The sequence below is a fragment of the Podarcis tiliguerta genome (genome assembly GCF_965153285.1).
Source record: "Podarcis tiliguerta genome assembly, chromosome: 12".
Classification (NCBI taxonomy): domain Eukaryota; kingdom Metazoa; phylum Chordata; class Lepidosauria; order Squamata; family Lacertidae; genus Podarcis; species Podarcis tiliguerta.
In genome coordinates this window covers 25,777,400-25,798,027 of record NC_139545.1, presented here as the reverse complement: position 1 = coordinate 25,798,027, position 20,628 = coordinate 25,777,400, and the positions used below count along the sequence as shown (strand labels likewise).

Sequence of the window (20,628 nt, the reverse complement as noted above, 5' to 3'; positions counted from 1 at the left end):
TGCCTATATACTAAAACTCTTTCATTTTTTTCCTTAATAACCAAATATACCATCAACCAAATCTACACCCACCTCACTACTTTGGGGCTGCATGGATTCTGTGAGGGCAAAGCACTGTAAAACTACCTCGATGATCACACCCTTCTTCTTCTGCAACCCCATTTAGATATGCCAGCTAAGGATAACCCTTCAAGCAGTAGAGGAAGTGGGCTCTCTTCCGCAAAAGCTTATTCTACAATAAACGTGCCCGTCTTCAAAGTGCCACAAGACTGTTGGGATTGGGGTTATTGTTTTTGCTGCAACAGACTAACTCAGCCACCCGCTCTGGAAGTTCTGAGGACACTGGTCCCCCCCCCCCAGTTGCCTCTGCGTGGAAACGGCAAAAAAAAGACAGCAGCAGCAACAAAAGAGTACAGTATTGTGGCTGGCACCTTAAAGGGTGTGTTTCGGTGCAAAGTGCTCGTGGTCTTAAAGCCCCACTTTATCCGGCAGCCTTCCAAGGCGCCACGAGAATCCTTTTTGTTCTCGCTCGAGCACAGCTAACACCCTCTGGAATGTGCAGGGCAAAAGGAGGCGGCGGCGGCGGAGCTGCACGTTGACCCTGGCATGCCCCGCCATCCTCGGCTTGTTTACGCGGAGATCAGCCCCGTTGATATTAATAGGGCTCCCTCTCGAGTCATTAAAGGAGCGGATTGCAGGCAGAGCTCCGAGGACAGTCCTGGAGGCGCGAAGAGCCAACTATCCCCAGCCGACCCCCCCCCCTCCTTGACCGCAGCCAGCGGGCGTCGCGCCCCGCCACGGGACGGATACCCGCCGCCTCCCACAGTCCCGAGCAAGATCGAGGGGCGCCAGATGCCAAGCGGCCTCCCCCTCGTTTCTCACAGCGACCCGCCGCCGCCCACTCCGTTGCCGGCGCTTCCCCCGTTGTCCCCTCAGGTCGAGACCAGAGGGCGGCGGCCGGCTCCCTCGCGCTCCTCTCTCCCGCTCCTGCCCGCCTTTCCCAAAAAAAGAAAGGGGGAAGGAGAGGAGAAGAAGGGGGCGTTCGGGGGTCTGCCTCGAGGAGGAGGGGGAGTGGTTCAAACCTGCGACCTCGCGAGGAGAAAGGAAGCCCCCCGCACTCCATGCCGACGAGCCGTTAACTGAACTGCCCGCTCCTTCCAACCGTTCCAACGCTCCTTTTTCCAACGGAAAAAGAACCAGTCGACGTTCAAATTCTTTCCTTTTCTCTTTTCGGGGCGGGGGCGGGGGACAAGGGAGGAAAGGAAGGAAAGAAAGAAAGAGGGGAAACCAAAAGTTCCCTCAGCGCGAGCGAGCGCCCGCTGCCCAGGCTCACCCGTCGTCCACCCTCAAGCGCCTCTCCGACGCCGCTCACCCCTCGCGGGAGCGATGCCCCGCTTCGCCGCTCAAAACGCTACTCGCTTTGGAGGACCATCAAAAGTGCAGGAAGGAGAAAGAAAGACTGACTGACTGACTGACTAGCTGGCTGCCTTGACGCGGAGGGGGGCACAGAGCACGGCAGATGCCCGCACCGCCCAGCGAATCCGATTTCTGAGTGGCTCGACAAGCAAAACCAATCGCGACGCCGCAGCCATCTACGACGCCAATAGACGCTCTTCGGGAGGGCGGGGAATGCAACAAGTCCCGCCTTTTTAGTCCTTTCCCAAAGGGGTGGCGCAACCCCGCGCCGAAGAGAGCTGAGGTGTGAGATGACAGGCGCGCGGTCCGAGATAAAGCTCGAGGGGCGGGATTTCGTTGGTGCCGTCATCGACTGATTGACAATAAAGACTACAATCGAGTTCCTCGGAGGTCAGAGGAGGTGAAGGTCTCCGTCCTTTCGATCGCCTGCTGCTTTGTGCCCGTCGGTCGGGACGCCTATGCAAGTGACGAATCTCATCCGTGCCCTGTCCGCAGCCCCACGTTTCACAGAATAATGAGGCTCAGTCCGGATTACTGGAATACATCGGATAATTCCAGGGACCCAGCAACAGAAACAATGTCCCTACTTTATACAAATTCGGCACCGCCTAACTCCACGACATGTAGAGAGCAATTTGCCAGCCCAGCCACCATGCGATGGGCAAAGAAATGAGCTTTCAACCCCAGTGATCACTACACCACACTTTCCCAAACAGGTAGCAAAAAGGGTAAATACAATTTCAGATTTCAACATACAGCTATTTGGTAAAGAAGCAGTGTCACCCCAAAGATACAGGCAAGCCTGTAGACTCTTAATCTCAGGGTTGTGGGTTCGAGCTCCACATTTGGTCAAAAGATTCTTGCAATGCAGGGGAGCAGAGTAGATGACCCTCATCCCCTCCATCTCTACAATTCTATGATTCTGTGAAGACATGTTGTCTGAAATGTGTGGGAAAGGCAATCCCCAATGTAAATTATATTTCTCAAAGGCTTGTTCTTTCATTTCTGAAATGCAAGAGCTCAGCACTATCATATCAAGTTATGGACTGCACACACCATCCTCATACAATTGTTTTATAACTGCATGCAGATTTATGGTTGTTGGCACTTTGATAACGAAAGCTATATTGTCCACTCATTCCATTTCAGCTTGATGGCATGAGGGTATCTAGCACATATGACTTGTTCAACATCTGAAACTGTTAAGGTTCAAGAAGACTTGGAATACACTGTGTGTCATTTTAACCATGCCAGCAACTCTCTAGGAAAAATCTGAAGACAAATCATTGAAGGAAAGAGACTGATCAGAGATTTCTTAAATTGACCCTTACTGGTCAATTACAAGCAATCCATTTGTGTTTCTAACATACCCTTCTTCCCAAATATTTTGGGATGGGACACAATGAAACACACACATATATGTATGTGTGTGTGTATATGTATGCATATTTTGCCACAATACAAATGCACACAGGGTAGAAATTGTAGAAACTAGCATAGCAAATAACAAATCCACAGAAAACCAAATACAGAGTGCCTGGGTTAAGAGTTATGTTTCAGGCTGCTGGGGGAAGCCTAACAGTGTAGATGTCAAACCTGTTGGAATAGGGTGGTATTCTACAATTGGGGTACCATGGCAGAGAAGACCCTTTCACTGGTTACTGCACAACAGATGCCATTCCCATATGGAGCCACTAACAAGCCTTCCTCATTATCTTAACTCAAGAGGCTGGTTGGTATGGAAGAAGGTCTCTAAGTACCTATAGATGCAAGCTATTTCTAGCTTTATAAGCCATCACAAATACCTAGTGGAACACTGGCAGCCAATGCAGCACTTTCAGGACTGTCTTGATAATTGAATCCACTCAGTAACCAAGTAGCTGCATTCTGCACAAGTTGTGGCTCCTGGACCCTCTTTGCCATAATATTCATAGAAATCGAACTGTCTCATTAATCAATTCAGATTACCAGCATGTCAATCACTGCAGGGAAATTATCCCTGCCCAGGAACAGCTGTAGCTGATCAACCAGTAGCTGGTAGAAGATGTTCCTAGCCACCAAAGCCACCTGGACCTTCAGTGGCAATGACGGATCAAGGCAAACCTCCAAGAAGACACACAAGTCATGCAGTAGTTACAATGTCATACCAGGGCTGCAGAAACCAAGGTTCAAATTCACACTCAGCCATCAAGCTTGCTGGTGACCTTGTGCCTGTCACCATCCCCCAGCCTTACCCTAACCCAAAGGGTTTGTGTGAGGACAAAGTAGAGAGGGGATTATCATATGCATAAGAACCTAAGAAGAACCCTATTGGGTCAGCCTATCTAGTCCTCCTGTTATCATGGAGGCAAACCAGATCCCTACTGAAAGCCCACAAGGACATGAACACAGGACGTTCCACTGTTCTTCGGCAATACTTGTTCTTCTATTTGCTTGGCAATTTATATATTTAATCATGGTTCCAACCAGTTTCCCCAGAACACTTGTTAATGTAAGTAGCCTGTGATTTCCTGAATTCCCACCCGTCTCCCAGATCTCTTTTGAAGAATTTGTGTTACATTGACCACTTTCTAATATTCAAGTATGGATGTAAATCTCAGGAACAAGTTATATATATATTGGTTAGAAGATCGAAAATTTTACATCTGAGTTATTTAAGAACTGTTGGGTAGATACCATCTAGAACTGGTGAATTTTTAGTTTTGAGTTATCAATAAGGCATCTCTCATCACCACTATTTGCCTAAGTCTTTCAGATTTCCTTCCAGATACATCAGTTGAGGCACAGGCTTCTGCCCTGTTTTCCACAATGAAAACAAATGCAAATAATTTCATTTCTCTGCAATCTCCTTTTCTTCCTTTAGCACACTTTTAATTCTACTGTCATCCAACTGCCTCTGCTGCTGAGCTCCTACTAATACAGTAGTACCTCGGGTTAAGTACTTAATTCGTTCCGGAGGTCCATTCTTAACCTGAAACTGTTCTTAACCTGAAACACCACTTTAGCTAATGAGGCCTCCTGCTGCTGCCGCGCCACTGGAGCACGTATAACCTGAAGCATATGTACCCCGAGGTACCACTGTAATATATTTAAAGGATTGTTATTGTTGGTCGTACTGTTTTCATCCGTATGTTCTCTGAGCCTTTTTAAAAATTCCTTATTGTCTGCTTGCCTTCTCTTGCCAAAGTTGTGTTCCTTTTCGTTCTCATTTGGGATCACTTTAAAAGGTGTCCTGCCAACTTTTTGATTTTAAGAGCCAACAGTTTCCATGCTTCCTTGAGTTCCTTGGAAGAAATGTAAGATATACATGCAATAAAATAAACAGCAACTAACATGCACATGTCAGGAAGCTGGTAATTGGACAGGCATTTGGCTCCCAATATATATGGAAAGTGCCTTAAGAGAAAGCAAGAGGAGGAAGTTCAGTTGGCAGTACTAATTCTTATTCCAGGTTTGGGACCAGACCAATGGTAAATGGACAGAAGAGAACCACTTGATCTCACAAGGTATTAAGAAAACAAGTTGCAGAGGAACTGGAAAGGGATTTCAAGCTCATGTAAGATTTCAGCTACAAGCACAAACATAATATGCAAATCATGATGTGCTAATTAATAGCTTGCTTCCAGTATCCTTTGTCCTTCTTAACAACTTCCATCCCAAGTGAGGCCCTGGTATCTTCCCTTCAATACTGCAAATATTATCTAAATTATACCATTCATTAATTCTAGCACTTATGAGTGCCTTTGCGCCCCCAAACTCTGTAACCCCAGAGCTGTAACAATATGTAGAACATGGCTGTAAGAGTACTTAAAAGTTGAATTGAAAGTAGCAATGGTGTTTATTGTTGAACACTCTTAGGATCATCTTGTGCCTAGCAATGGAAACCGTGCCAGACTTTTGAATGTTTACTAACAAAAAAAATTAACAGGAAAGTCATGTGATTAATCATCCTTCCTTTGATCTTTTTGTATGCTTGGTTTTGGCCACTCAGGGGCCCTCCCCCTACCAGCTGACAGTTGTATGTATGAAATCTCTTCTTAGGATCTTTCAAAATGGGGAAAAAATAGATGATTATAGGCTTACTAAATCAATCATCAAGAAGAACCATCTGGCATCTCCCATCATGGATTTCTTTAACACATAATGATAGTGATTTTGGTTTTTCATACAAAAAAGCCCCCTGAAAGGTGGGTGGCCTTTTAAAAAAATAAAGTCACAGAATCACAGAATCACAGAATCACAGAACTGTTTAAATCTTTTGGTACAATATGAACTTTTTAAAACTCGTCATATATTATAACCAAGGGTATATTAACCTAAAAGAGTTTTTATATAACTGATCTTACACAAAAATGCCCTAAAGATTTAAAAGATTATTCATTAATTTTCTACATGCACCTATCTTGCAGTAGGGAGGATTAGCAAGGATTGGATGAGTCATTACTGGTTCAATTTAATATATGACACAGGAGCAGAAAAGTTGCAACTTGCCTGTAACTTTTCTCCTGACCTGGGTGTCTCCTTGTTGGAACTCATTTCTGTCTCTCTCTCTCTCTCTCTCTCTCTCTCTCTCACACACACACACACACACACACACACACACAGAGAGAGAGAGAGAGATTAAGGGGAATTGTTCATTTTCCATAGAATACATGTAATGTGCATTTTTTGCAAAAAAAAAATAATCATACACATTTCTACTGCCAGTTTTCTGTAGTTTATTTTTTAAACTTTCATTACTCACCTCTCCTTATCTATACAGCAGTTTATCATCTTACAACAGCCTCCATAGAATTTCAATACCGTATCTAAAGGTGCAAACTTTCATAAACTTCTGCTTAACTAACGTTTTTATTTGGCAATAAAGGTTTTAATTCAACAGTTTAGTGTTAGTGTATGCACTACTGGCTAATTATGTAATATAGTCTTGCTCTTGCTTATTTAATTTTCCAGCCATAACAGCTGGGGCTTTTCAACACAGGATACAAAAAACTTCAGTGCTTTTCCATGGCAAAAAGAACCAGACCTTCATAGTGAATAATTTCAGAAGCCAGCCAGGGTCAAGAAGTACAGAGTTATATTTAATGAAAGTACACTGGGAAAGAGATAATTTTGGAACACATCTAGCAGATTTCTCTGCTCCCTCTTTTCTTTCTTGTGCAAAGAGAATGCCATCAATTTTCAAGTACTGCTGATGAACTACCTTCTAAGCAACAGAAAAATCTGGCTCAGACGATACTGTACTGCTATACGCAAAACAAACCAAAGAATAAAAATCACATTTATCCTTTCCCTTTGCATTATTTCCCTAAAAAATTATTTCCCACTGGTACCTCCTATCATGCTCAGCAGATATCTCCAAAAACCTGCAATGGACAGGAGACGGCTTTTCCTCTTCAATTCCTGGCTTTTCCTGTGTTGAACAATGATCCTTTAAACACCATCACATTTTATTCAACACCCACCCTACCTTCCAAACAGAGGATAGGTGAATATAATAGGCATGCCCATGCCATTTTGTGGTTGTGTCTCTTTCTGTGCTTTTAAACATGGTAGCCATTTTCTGTTATGCCATGCCCCCAGGGCAGCCATTTTGTGGCTGGCACCCCGGCAGACCCTCCAAGTGTCCCTATTTTCCAGGGACACCCCTAATTTACAGAAGCCGTCCCAGTTTCTGATTTGAATCATAGAATCATAGAGTTGGAAGAGACCACAAGGGCCATCGAGTCGAACCCCCTGCCAAGCATTTGATTTGATCCTGAATGTTCCGCTTTTCCTTAGGACGTCCCTGTTTTTCATCAGAGAAATGTTGAAAGATATGTTTTAAGGCATTCTGCAGCCTGCTCTGCCAGGAGCAGGTTTGGAGAATCAAAGATGGAGCTGTTTTTGCAACATTTATTACAAACTGTTTTGATTAATTCAGGGACAACATTTGTCAATGCATATATTTTCCTGGTGGTTGATTTTCTGTCAATTAAAACTTCCATAGTATAGTAATTACCTTTAAAAAAATTGTATAGCAGTAAGGCCCAATGTGATAAACAATTTGCTAATTATTTGTTTAAGTAAAAAAGTTGGTAGCTACACCCCTGCTATCATACACACACACACACACACACACACACTCAGGTGGCTATCACCTGGAACTAGTGATCTGTTAATTTTTAATTTGTCAGTAATATCCAGAGGATAACTTCGCTTTAATTTCCTGTGTAAACTCTCAACTTGTGGATGGCAAATAATGGTGGTAGGTTTCTTGGGTTGTGAGAAGGGACTGGAAGGTCTTCCCACTGAGTCTAGTTTTGCTGGATCCAAATTTGCAGCTCAATAACACTTTCATCTTCAAACTGTTCCTCTTCCTGTGTTATTGAGCTGCAAATTTGGATCCCGCAAAACTAGACTCATTGGGAAGACCTTCCAGTCCCTTCTCACAACCCAAGAAACCTACCACCTGTTAAGTTGTGGGCGAACATATCAGACGACACAGCGATTCTTCCAAAGCAGCTCTTTATTTGTAAGCTGGAACAGAACTGAACTGAGGAGCTCAGTTGAAAATCAACAAAAAGAAAACACAAGGATCCAAGAACCAGCAGGGCAAAGCCAAAAATTCAACATGTCAAAGCGTAATGGCGGTCCCTCAGTGATTAGGTGAGCTCAAAAACTTAGAGAGAGCTAGGGAAAGTCTGCAAGCAGGGCATGAACCCAAACAGCAAGTGCTTCGGAGTCAGTCAGAGACAAAGGCTGCATACACACCATACAGTTAAAACACATGGGGAGGTTTTCAACTATTTTTTTTTACTCAAAGTAGACCCGCTGAAATCAATTAACACCACTAAATTAGGTCTACTAATTTCAAAGGATTTACTCCAAGTAAAGGCAACTGAATGCCATTCATGACTTCCCCTAAAGAATCCTGGGAACTATGGTTTGTTAAGGATGCTGGGAATTGTAGCTCTGTGAGGGGAAAACTACAGTTCCTGGAATCCTTGAGGGGAGATAATGTGCTTTAAATGTGTGGTGTACATATCTGGTACACAGCCTTGGCCGGCCACAGTTAAAAGCAAATCAGAGGTGCTTACTGTAGTATATGATGCGTCCATCTATGCTTATGAGGGTTGATTCAGATTTCCAGAAGAGGGGCAATGTTTACTTTTACAGTATTCCACTAGCCAACAATGCTGATTAAAATATCAATGGATTTAGTATTCCAGAAAAGGAAAGCAGTCCAACCAGTTCCTTCCAAAGCATTTACAAGTATTTTAAGGTTAGTTGGACAATAGATGGAAAGAATTGGAAGATCTGGTTTCTTCTTGTAGTTTCAGTCCACTGTTAAGCTGTTTTTCTGGCTGTGAAAATGGAATTTTGCCCTTTTAAAAACAGCTGGCAACAAGAGCTGGTGTAGCATAGGGACTAAGGCTGCAATCCTAAACATGTGTACCTAGGAGTAAGTCTCATGAACAGAGAGGAACGTACTTCTGAGTAAACATGCATAGTACTGTGTTGTAAGTTCTATGCATGCTTCCATAATATCATGTTTTTTTGGGGGGAGCAATTTTTTTTTTTTAGTTTTGCCCAAAGTTGTTGAGCTTTTGTGCAAAATAACCCCTGCATAGGTTGCCATATCTCCCCATATTCCGACATAGGGGGCCATATATCCATACAGCAGTTTATTGTAGACTCATCTTGCTGCTCACACATGCAATATTGTGTAATAATGCCCACATGACACTCTCCTCATTCTGTGGTTTTATACAACACTTCCTAGTTTGTCAAGCCATCATTTTACCTGATGTCCAGATCAACAAACCATGGCTTGAATGATACATCTAAAGCAGGATTGTACCACACATTTTATTTTACTGCAAATATTTATAGACCACCCATCAGTTTCTAAATTCCAAGGCAATTCACAACTGAATCACATACCCACCAACCCAGCAAAACACAGTACAATAAAAGCAGCAAAACACTACAATATAAAAAAGAAAGATCAAAACAAGCAGCACATATCATGGCTAGTTTATAGAAAACATGTCATCAAAGCTTATGGAAAAATTATCATAACAAATACTGAGATCTTTAACATCATGCCAGTGATGTTGTATACTGTGTATGGTTAATGTGTTGAACTAGGACCTGGGCTACCAGGGTTTAAATCCCCAGTCATTTACGAAACTGACCAAAGACCTTGGGCCCATCACTATATTTCAGCCTAACCTACTTCTTTACAGGGTTGTTGTGAGGATAAAATGGGGAAGGGGAGACCCACTTGTGCCACCTTGAGGACAGGTAGTTTATTTATTTATTATTACATTTATATCCTAACAGTTAGCTTGCATATACAGTGGTGCCTCGCAAGACGAAAAGAATCCGTTCTGTGAGTCTCTTCGTCTAGCGGTTTTTTCGTCTTGCGAAGCAAGCCCATTAGCGGATTAGCGCTATTAGCGGTTTAGCGGCTATTAAAGGCTTAAGGGATTAGCGGATTAGCTGCTAAAAGGGTATTAGCAGCTTAGTGCCTTAGGAAAAGGGGGTGGGGAGCGGAAAAACCCCCAGGAATCGCAAGACATTTTCGCCTTGCAAGGCAAGCCCATAGAGAAATTCGTCCTGCGAAGCACCTCCAAAATGGAAAACCCTTTCGTCTAGCGGGTTTTCCGGGGCACCACTGTATTTCTAATTGGTTTACATTGGCAGGTCTCATGGGATGTCACAATGCCACTTACGTTGCCAGCTATTTAAAACATGCTTATATGTTTATACTGCATTAGTTCACTGAACCTAGCAAGACAGACAAACAAAAATCCTGAAATAACTATCAGCCTTGATGTTTGCCAACTTCTGCTTTGCAAAACTTCAAATTTATGATCAAGTCAAATCTGGCAGGGTAATTTAAACGACACTTAAAAAAACAACCCAAAAACTAAACCTATGCCAGAACCTTATATAATTAAAGGATAATGTTTGCAACACTAGAGAACAGAAACAATAGCTGTCCTCTGATTAATGGAACGTTGTAGGAAATCTGCTTCAAGGCATCTGATACTAGCAAAGTCTATTTATTCCAGTGCTATAAATGTTACTGCTCTAATATTATATGGCAAGTGAAAAAATACACCATGAAACCGAATATAACAGTGTCAAAGCGTTGCTCAAAAGCAAATAGTTTTACAAAGCTGGGTCAACAACCGGAAGAAATAGTTGTATAAAGGAAGACACAGGTACAGGACATCTAGCTTCAAAAGCAAAGATGATACCAGACATTTTTAACGGAATATGGCAGAACTTTATTGCATGCACAAACACTACAGGCAGGCAGCAAGTGCTTGCACCACCATCTTTATGGAATTCACAATACATAGTAAATGGTAAATGTCCCTTAACTTGAACCTGAGAACTACCTATTATGTTTCTTGCAATAGATGAGCAGGGTGTGGCATAGAAACTGGTACTTGGCCAAGATGTATACAGGCAACTCCCAATTTATCCGTGGGTTACGTTCCAAAACACTGCACGTTTAAGTGAAATTGAGTATATTTGAAACACCATTGAAAAAGCCTGCAAACACCCGTCTTTAGTTGTTTACAGTTGTGTTTCTTATTTGTTGACTGTAACCAGTGGTTTTCTTCTAGAAAAAAAGGTGCCGATACTGCGTACCCTTGAGTACCCCCAGGGGGAAAGCATTGACTGTATACCATTCTTTATTTAACAAAAAAAAGCTATGGTGATATCTGCAGATTGGTTGGGGTCCCTGTGAGCTAGAGGAGAAATAGAGACTGACTCATATGTGCTCCTTTTGGGTAACCCAGTACTGCAGTGCACGGTTGGCCGAAAGCACTGCAGGAATGCCATGTTTCACTTGGGTGGCATCCTTGCTTCCCACTTTCTGTTCAGAAGGTTTTGCAAGAAGCAGCACTTTGCACAGCCTACTTGGTGCAAAGAATGGGCAGAGAACGTTAGAGAAAATGGAAGCGGGAAACAAGCAATCTACAGGCAATCACTTGGCCACTTTCAATTTAGGTACAGTAGAAGATTTCACTTATGGTGTTGCATATACATGATAGCACCGGAGGCATGTTAGTATTGCTGCATGAGATGTTTGGCAATTCTGTTTCTTTCAGATGAGGGAGGGAGAGTTTGTGGAGGGATGAGCTGGACTTTATAATGCAATGGACCAAGTCAGGTTTGTTCACACTTGTCTTAGTGTCCCAGATTTTTTATACAGGGCTTATTCAGATAAGCTTGTTATTTACTGAGCATTCATCCTGATTTGCTTGCACAAAACTTACACAGATGTTAGATTATATCTGGTTTTTATTAAGCATTCGTTGAGATTTATTTGCGGCCAGGTTATGCAACAATGAGTGTTCATCCTGATTCACTAGCAGAGTGTTTATATGGCTTCCTGTTCAGCATTTGTTCATTCCACACTTTTCAGTGTGTTTCCAGGCCACTTAAAAGTGGATTTGCTGTACCAGGGCGACAGTGATTCAAGCCACTTTAACTGTGCAAACCTACAGTTCCCAGTATGTGCCCAGATCCCTCCCATAAAATACTGACAGTCTGAAGCCCTTGCTTTGCTGTGTGTTTGTTTAGACTCCTGGTTTTCTTACTTCTTTCTATCTCCCTCCTAATTTACCCGGACATGGCATTTTATATTTCTCCATTCACCACCAGAAGTATAAAGGAAGCCACCCTAAATATTACAGAGGAGAAAATTATAGGCACGCTTGCCATTGCTGGTGACAGCAGAGCATTTAATGCAACACATAGTTCTAACCTAAGATGTGCAACTAACACTTTAAAGGCACAGGATTATTCCATTCTGTCATTTTCATGCCTATGAATAAATTAATACATCTCCTACCTACATGAGCATTACACAAAATTCATTCCTGTTCCAGTCTGACCCTTGAATTGTTGTTTTTCCAAATCCTCCTGTGTTTTTGAAACACAATGAGAGAAACAACTGCACCTGAAAGGAAATAATTTGTTTGTTGAATAAAAAGACAGACAATGTTTACCAAAACCAGGCATGGGAAACTCCCATAGGCCTAATCTGGCTGATTCCTAGGCCTCTGGCCTGCCCCTCAGTCCTTGCCAAAGCCACACACACACAGCCACACCCTTCCCGGTCCTCCGATGATGTGCACAGAACAGCTGAGGAGGCAGGAGGGCCTGACCTTCACCCCTTGCACTGTGTTGGGTGAGAAAGTTTAACCCACTACACCCAGTGCACCACAAGAGGGAATAAGTCCACAAAACCCCTTCATCCTCAGTTGATCCCCACAGAACACTAGGAAGCAGGAGCAGAATTCAAAAGTTGCTTACATTCTGCCTTTCTGTTTTGCCTTACGCTGAAAATGGCTAACAAAGATATAAATAATTGTCAGCTCTGCTTCTGGTCCCACTTCTGGTTCCTGGAACGCTCAGAACCCCAGGTGGTCTCTTGTACTCAGAGCACCCTCTGGTGGGGAACTGACTCAAAGATCTCCATTGTCACAGCACTCCACTCGGCTTCGGTTTTTATGCACTGTATTCTGTCCTGCCTTCTCTTACTCAGTTCTTATCCTGGCTCTTTTGGTACTGTGTCCTCTCCTGCCTGCTTTTCCACCTCTCTCTCTGGCTCACCACTAGGGATGACAACCCTAGATAGACTCTTTCTCCTCTTCTTGCCCCTGCTGAGGCAGCCCAGATTCCTTTTGCAGCTCACCTCTTTTCCCTTTACTTCCTCCTCCCTGTATAAATCTCTCCCCTGGTCTCTGAAACACTCTGGCATCCTTTGTCTGTATTTCTCCTTGGTAGCTCCATTATCCCTCCTCTTCCTCCTCCTTCCTGCTGGGACCCAGCAAGAATGCTCTCAGATGCTAACCTTTCATCTCCCGAAGCTTCCTTATCTGTTAAGATGTTGCATCAAGTGGGGAGTGCCAGCATCTATCAGAATCCCTTCACAGCAACTTGTACATAACACCAAGTAATAAAACAGGTGTCATGATTAAAACAAGCAGCAGAATGTCAGCAATAAAATCAACTAAAAGCGCAAAGAGAAAACAGGGCAGCATTGGGAGCCCCTGCAAAAATGCCTTCCAGAACACAAGCATTTCTTCAGACTGTTGGAAGGCAAGGAGCAAGAGAACAGACATGCTTCTAAATCCTAGAGGTGATATAAAAACCCAGACATATAAAAACCGTCTGGGCAAACTCATCTTAAACTCAAATGTTCAGGAAACAGAAATTCAGCTGAAGACCAGAGGAAGAGCAGAGTTCCTATAAAAGGAGGAGGTCCTTAAACTATCCTGAACTATTTAGTGCAGGCTTCCTCAACCTCGGCCCTCCAGATGTTTTGAGACTACAATTCCCATCATCCCTGACCACTGGTCCTGCTAGCTAGGGATCATGGGAGTTGTAATCCCAAAACATCTGGAGGGCCGAGTTTGCCTATGCCTGTCCTATGCTGTTGTGATCACCTTTCTGTATCACTAGAATACTATCCACTTGGGTGACATATTCTAGGGATCATGGGAGTTGTAGGCCAAAAACATCTGGAGGGCCAAGGTTGAGGAAGCCTGATTTAGTGCTTTAAAGGTCCTAACCAACACTTTGAGGACTGCCCCCACAAAGAAAAATTTCAACAAAGCAGTGCTCTCTCTCCACCCCCATAGTTCAGGAGCAGATTTACTACATTATCTGTTGTGTGTATATAGATCAGATCTAAGCTAATCATAAATGCATGTCCTGTATCAATTGTCCTACACCTGGGCGTAAGCTTTACTGAACGCAACTTGTTTCATGACGTAAAAGACTGGGGATGAATCCAGGGGCATACAAGCAAGCGATGCCTCAAACATCTGTTCTTCAGTGCTTTGCATCATTAGCATGAAGATCTGAAGGATTTTAAAAAGCACGTCAAATGCGCATAAAAACCCTCTTCAGTCCTTCACACTATTTGTACCCAGGGACACTGGGAGTGAGGGTTGCATGCAGCCGCTGCCTCAGTCCTGGGTTTCCCACATCTTACATTCAGGGAAATCCCTGAACACAGCCACCATATGATAGTGACTAACTAATGATTCAATTTAGCCACTATATGCTAATGATTAACTAATGTAGTGATAAAGGTCTCATTCGCACCATCCATATGAAGTAGTTTTATATCACTTGGAGGTCCTGAGAAGTATAGTTTGTTTACTAAAGGTACTAGTGGTTGTAGCTCTGTGAGGTCAGTACCCTTATCAAACTGTGGTTCCCAGGTTTCTTTGGGGGAAGCCATTCATGACAGTTGAAGCGGTGTATGAGTGCTTTAAATGCATGGCATAATCACAGAGCTATCTCCATTATTTCCTTTTTACAGAATCTGGCCACTTTTGTCTGAATACTATTTTCCCCACTACCATCGTCCCTGTGCTGCTTATTGAAGGGCAATCCTCCCCCAACCTTTTCTCCCTCACTATTTTTAGCTTGAAGAATATTTGTCTCTAAGACCTTGCACATGTGTGAAGGCCTGTGTGACCAGCTTGAGACTGAACAGAGCCAAGAGGAGAGAGCTGCCAACTAATTTCCATTCAAAGGCATTACCCTGATCATTGGTATATGCGTGTTTGTGATTTGTTATTGACAGTGCTTTTTCCTTAAAAAATGTTTAGGGGTACTCCCATTTTGACTCAATAAAATCACCGTTATACAGTTCAAATCGGGGGAAATAAATACAGTAAATGGACAAAAGTACAAAGATTTACAAAATGTTTAGGGGTATGTGAACCCTTCGTCCCCCCAGAAAAAAGCAGTGGTTATTGATAAAACAAACAATTAAATGGGGGTCTGTTTCCAGAGTAAAATGCCTTTAAATGCTCTGCTTTTTTGACCCAAACATTCGACTATGGGCTATGATTACATGCACCTAAGAGCAAGTCCTACTGAACACAGTGGGATTTGCCTCTGAGTAAATATAGACAAGACTACACTGTTAAAAGTGTAATTCTAATATTGAAAAATATTAGATGCAGCTTTTGAAGATGAGGAGGGTGAGCAGAAATCATACCTGTATCTATGTTAGACATCTGTTGCAGAGAAGATCAGGCTATCATCCATTCTGTCTTACAACAGCTAGATATCTGTGGCTTATTTTGAAATGCTTCTGTGCTACAAAATAAATCCCTGTGGGCATCCAAATGTCAATGCTTGTGTTGCCTATATATACCAGCTAACCTGCTGCTTTACTGATGTTCTCTACAGATTTTCTCTTCACTTAATGCATTAAAGTGATTACTGAACAGCTTTACAGTGCCAAAGCTGCAGGTAACACTTAGTAATCATAGTAAAAATGCTCCCTCAATTCTGATTAATGCGACTCATCAATTCAGATGAAAAGAGGGTGTGGGAGCTTGTTTATGAAGAGACAATGGTAGGAGGATTTCCTCAGCATTTTCAAATGGAGTCTTACACGACAGAACATAGAAGGGCACCTTGGGAAAACAATACACATGCTAACACAAATGAGATTTACAACAGAGTGTGTGGGTGTGTGCAGTTACATACTATGAAATTTACTCAGAAATGCATCCTCACTGTCATTAATGGGATTTATTCCCGCCTGAAACTACTTAAGATTGCAATCAAATAGTCTGATTGCACACATCAGTTGTCCACTGTTGCACCGTGGATCTCCTGCCAACCTAGCAGTTCAAAAGCACGCCAGTGCAAGTAGATAAATAGGTACCGCTGCGGTGGGAAGGTAAATGGCGTTTCCGTGTGCTGCGGTTTCCTTCTTTGTGTTCTGTTGCGCCAGAAGCATTTTAGTCATGCTGGCCACACGACCTGGGAAGCTGCCTGTGGACAAACGCCAGCTCCCTCAGCCTGAAAGCAAGAGGAGCACCCCAGTCCCATAGTCATCTTTGACAGGACTTAACCATTCAGGGGTCCTTTATTATTATGGATTCTCAAGGTGAGCGGGGTAATGGATAGATCAGATGTAAGGGCTTATGGAGTGGAGACAAACAAGCTTATTACATAATTGTCATAGTGCTGTTGCATTGTAGTTGCTGCCTTGCTGCAGGTGTGGGGAAACCTTGGCTCTCCAGGTGTTACTTACTGAACTACTGGTCAGGGGTGATGGGAGTTGTAGTTCAGCAACATCTAGATGATCAAAGGTTCCTCACACCTGCCTTACTGGCTTCTTCCAAAGGCCTTGTGTTGCTCTCTGTGTGTTGGTGTTGGTGGAATTCCAGGAGATAAGTCAATTTACCAGCACCTCCTCCAGTCCCTTACCTGTCACACACTAGTGCAGAGAATGGAGTCTTGCACAGAATTATAGAACTGTAGAGTTGGAAGGGACCCCGAGGATCACCCAGCCCAATCCCCTGCAATGGAGGAATCCAGCCGCCCCTCAGTGGGCTCGGACCACCAACCTTCTGGTTAACAGCCAGGCACACTGACCCCTTGTGCCACTGAACAGTTTGCATGTGCAACACTCATCAAGAATCAGGGCTGCAACATTTGGCCAATTAATTTGTTAGCCTATCTGAGTACAAATGTTTTGCTCAATTAAAAAAAAAGAGTGATCTCAATTAATCCAGCAACAGGTTTGTAACAAAAACTTTCCATTTTTTTTTTTTTTTTTTTTTTTGCTAAGTTCATTATTTCACTGGGCTATTGTATCAGAGTTATATCTCTATTACCACTGCTATAATGACATCTACTGGTGAAAGCAGGTTTTGACTTCAGATCCTGCCTTTTACTGCTAGCAATTTCTCTTATGGTCTTTATGCAGTCCTAGAATACTTTTTTTAAACTATAAATTCACCCAGCATTTTATTGATCTTCTTGCATGCTCCTGATCCTCTGCTGTCTGAATCTTGTTCAAGTGTTTGTTTTTAACATTTTTAAAAAATCACCGTGTGATGGTCACCCTAAAAGAGAGGTAAAGGTAAAGGTAAAGGTACCCCTGCCCGTACGGGCCAGTCTTGACAGACTCTGGAGTTGTGCGCCCATCTCACTCAAGAGGCCGGGGGCCAGCGCTGTCCGGAGACACTTCCGGGTCACATGGCCAGCGTGACATCGCTGCTCTGGCAAGCCAGAGCCGCACACGGAAACGCCGTTTACCTTCCTGCTAGTAAGCGGTCCCTATTTATCTACTTGCACCCGGGGGTGCTTTCGAACTGCTAGGTTGGCAGGCGCTGGGACCGAACAACGGGAGCGCACCCCGCCGCGGGGATTCGAACCGCCGACCTTTTGATCGGCAAGCCCTAGGCGCTGAGGCTTTTACCCACAGCGCCACCCGCGTCCCTATGAAAAGAGAGGTAGAAATATATTAAATACCTTGCAGCCATCTGAGGAGTAACTGTGCATTCAACTTTGTAAAAAAAAAATGCCACTGGAGAGGACCTCAAAGAGATAAATTTTAATGATACCATCAATTCTAAGCTTAGCTTTTATGATGCAAGCAGAGATTTGTATCACACAACAGGTAAAACAACATCCCAAAATCCCTTCAAGCTGATTACTACTACAGCTCTGTGCAGGTGTGCTAGAGAGATGTGGTCAGCTCTCCAAGGGATACTCCAATCAAGTACTTTACACAACCGTTTTGCATGGGGCAGGTGCATGGGCATAGCCAGGATTTTTGTTAGGGGTGGCAGGCCTTTTGTTGGGGGCAGCAGTAGCTTAGTTTGCTACGTATTTTTATTGATTTAGGGGGGCAGGTGCCCCTCCCTGGCTATGCCCATGGGCAGATGGTATTTTCCGGCACAGCAGCATCAATACCAATGGCTGCTACCCTCATAGAGAGGGTGGGTGAGTTCCTAGCACTGATGCCAAGCCATCTGTTGAATGTCTTGGAGTAGCGATCGGATCTGGCTTCGTGACAGAAGACTCCAAATTGTAGCAGAACCTGTGGCCCAAACCAGGCAGCTGATTCAGAATCTATGATACTGAAAGCCTCTGAGAGATCCAGGAGGACCTCTGAGATCACACACCCAGCCCAGCTCTGGCAGACATCACCAGCCAGTATGGACAAGCATCCAGGAAGAACTGCACGCCTCCTAGTAGATAGTCCATAGCTTCAGGTTGTAGAAGCTAAAAGGTATCCGTATCAATCAGAACAAACGGGCCACTAGTCCCACCTATCTCTGACTCTATGCCAACTATGTAATCCAAGTTGGAATGACCGGTGTGGTGTTTTTTATTTTTGCTGGTGGAGCGAGAGATCAGAGGGCCCAAGGAATTGAGTTAAGTTAGCCATATTGATTCGTATGTTGTCGGGCTGGGGGGGGGGGAATTCGTCTTGTTGGCCTGTATATGTGATAAAGGGACCACATCTCTGTTGTGCCTCATTGTCCCAAAAAGGAACACAGATGCTGGTAAGCGTACCTGCAATCCATGGAATCTTGCACCGCTGGTTGGAGATTGGGGTGGCTGTAACCAGGGCTTTTCTGCAGCCAAAACTCACTTGAACTCAGTTCCTGCACCTACCTCTCAGGTGGGCACCATTGCCATTATAAGAGAACAAGGGAGGTGTTCATGGTAAGTTCTGGCACCTCTTTTTCTAGAAAAATAGCACTGGTTGTAACAATATTTTTCTGAGGGTCTCAAGACCCCACTGGTTTTGGCAGCAGCTGCAGAAAGAAGGAAGAATAAAAATACAGTCATACCTCGAGTTGAATGTGCTTTGGGTTGAGCGCATTCGAGTTGCGCTCCGCGGCAACCCGCAAGTAACGGAGCGCGTTACTTCTGGGTTTCGCCACTAGCACATGCACAGACCCTCAAAATGACGTCACACGCATGCACGGAAGCAGCGAAACGCTGCGTGCGCAGACATGCTGTTGCGTCTTGTGTTCCGTTCGGGATGCGAACAGGGCTCCGGAACAGATCCCGTTCGCATCCCGAGGTACCACTGTAGATAAAAGACCCCTGGACAGTTAAGTCCAGTCAAAGGCAACTATGCGGTGCGGCGCTCATCTTGCTTCAGGTCAAGGGAGCTTTCCACAGACAGCTTTCCGGATCATGTGGCCAGCATGACTAAACCGCTTCTGGCGCAACGGAACACCGTGACGGAAGCCAGAGCACACGGAAACGCCGTTTACCTTCCCGCCACAGCGGTACCTATTTATCTACTTGCACTGGCAGGCTTTCAAACTGCTAGGCTGGCAGGAGCTGGGACAGAGCAACAGGAGCTCACCACGGTCAAGTGGATTCAAACTGCCGACCATCTGATCGGCAAGCCCAAGGGGCTCAGTGGTTTAGACCACAGTGCCACCTGCTCCCTCCAAGAAGAAAAGTAGGGTGCTGGGGTGGTTGGAGTTTTAAACCTCTGCTTCCAGCTCAGCCCCTATTGGGGATGCATGTTGCCCTTCCTCCTCCTCCTCCACATCTGGATCACTGTATGCGTTCAGATGATCTGCACGTACTTCTCATGCCGAAGAAGATGGTCCTGGTTCCAACCTCTGCCATTCCCATCTAAGGTAAAGGTAAAGGGACCCCTGACCATTAGGTCCAGTCATGGCCGACTCTGGGGTTGCATCGCTCATCTCGCTTTATTGGGAGCCAGCTACAGCTTCCGGGTCCTGTGGCCAGCATGACTAAGCAGCTTCTGGCGAACCAGAGCAGTGCACGGAAACGCCGTTTACCTTCCCGCCAGACCGGTACCTATTGATCTACTTGCACTTTGACGTGCTTTTGAACTGCTAGGTTGGCAGCAGCTGGGACCGAGCAACGGGAGCTCACCCCGTCACGGGGATTCGAACTGCACTGCCAACCTTCTGATCTGCAAGTCCTAGGCTCTGTGGTTTAACCCACAGCACCATCCACGGGGACAACGGAGCGGAGCCTCCGGCAGGCAGCGCACACCATAGACGGGCCAATGCTTTTCCTGTGTTCTGCCGAGCCACCTCCTTTAAGAAAGAGGCGTATCTGTTTCTATACTGGGCGACTGAGCGACCCACCCTTCTCGGGAAGACTCGTGCTCCTCCGACACACTTCAGGGACCAACCTGCCCACATCCACACATGCGCACCTGGCGCCTACCCACAACTCTCCACCTCCTCACGTCCCCCGCTCTCATTGTCTCGGGCAGGTCGTGCGCTTCGGCGTGACGTCACGGCGCGCCGGCTCCTTCTTTGTTTACCTCTCCCACCCGCGGAATCTTCGCCGGCTCCCGAGAAGGGGCGGACTTGTGTTGGCGGACAGCGAGTCCGCGAGCTGCCTCCTGATTGGCCAGGGGAGCCT

General features: G+C 44.7%; 1 protein-coding gene across 26 annotated transcripts in view; it reads right to left on the bottom strand.

The window, feature by feature from the left end:
* HYCC1 (hyccin PI4KA lipid kinase complex subunit 1) overlaps nucleotides 1-20,565 on the bottom strand; it is a 51,030-nt gene extending 30,465 nt beyond the window's left edge. For 10 of the 26 annotated variants that reach the window (XR_014503521.1, XR_014503522.1, XR_014503523.1 and 7 more), the window contains exon 1: nucleotides 1,334-1,698. The gene's annotated coding sequence lies outside the window, so the exon portion shown is untranslated. Of the gene's footprint in view, nucleotides 1-72; nucleotides 956-1,082; nucleotides 1,239-1,333; nucleotides 1,699-12,277; nucleotides 12,386-13,282; nucleotides 13,363-17,724; nucleotides 17,780-19,811; nucleotides 20,279-20,345 lie in introns of those variants that run through there. The other 16 variants (XR_014503528.1, XM_083405448.1, XM_083405435.1 and 13 more) reach the window with 11 other exon arrangements.
* Nucleotides 20,566-20,628: the final 63 nt, after the last annotated feature.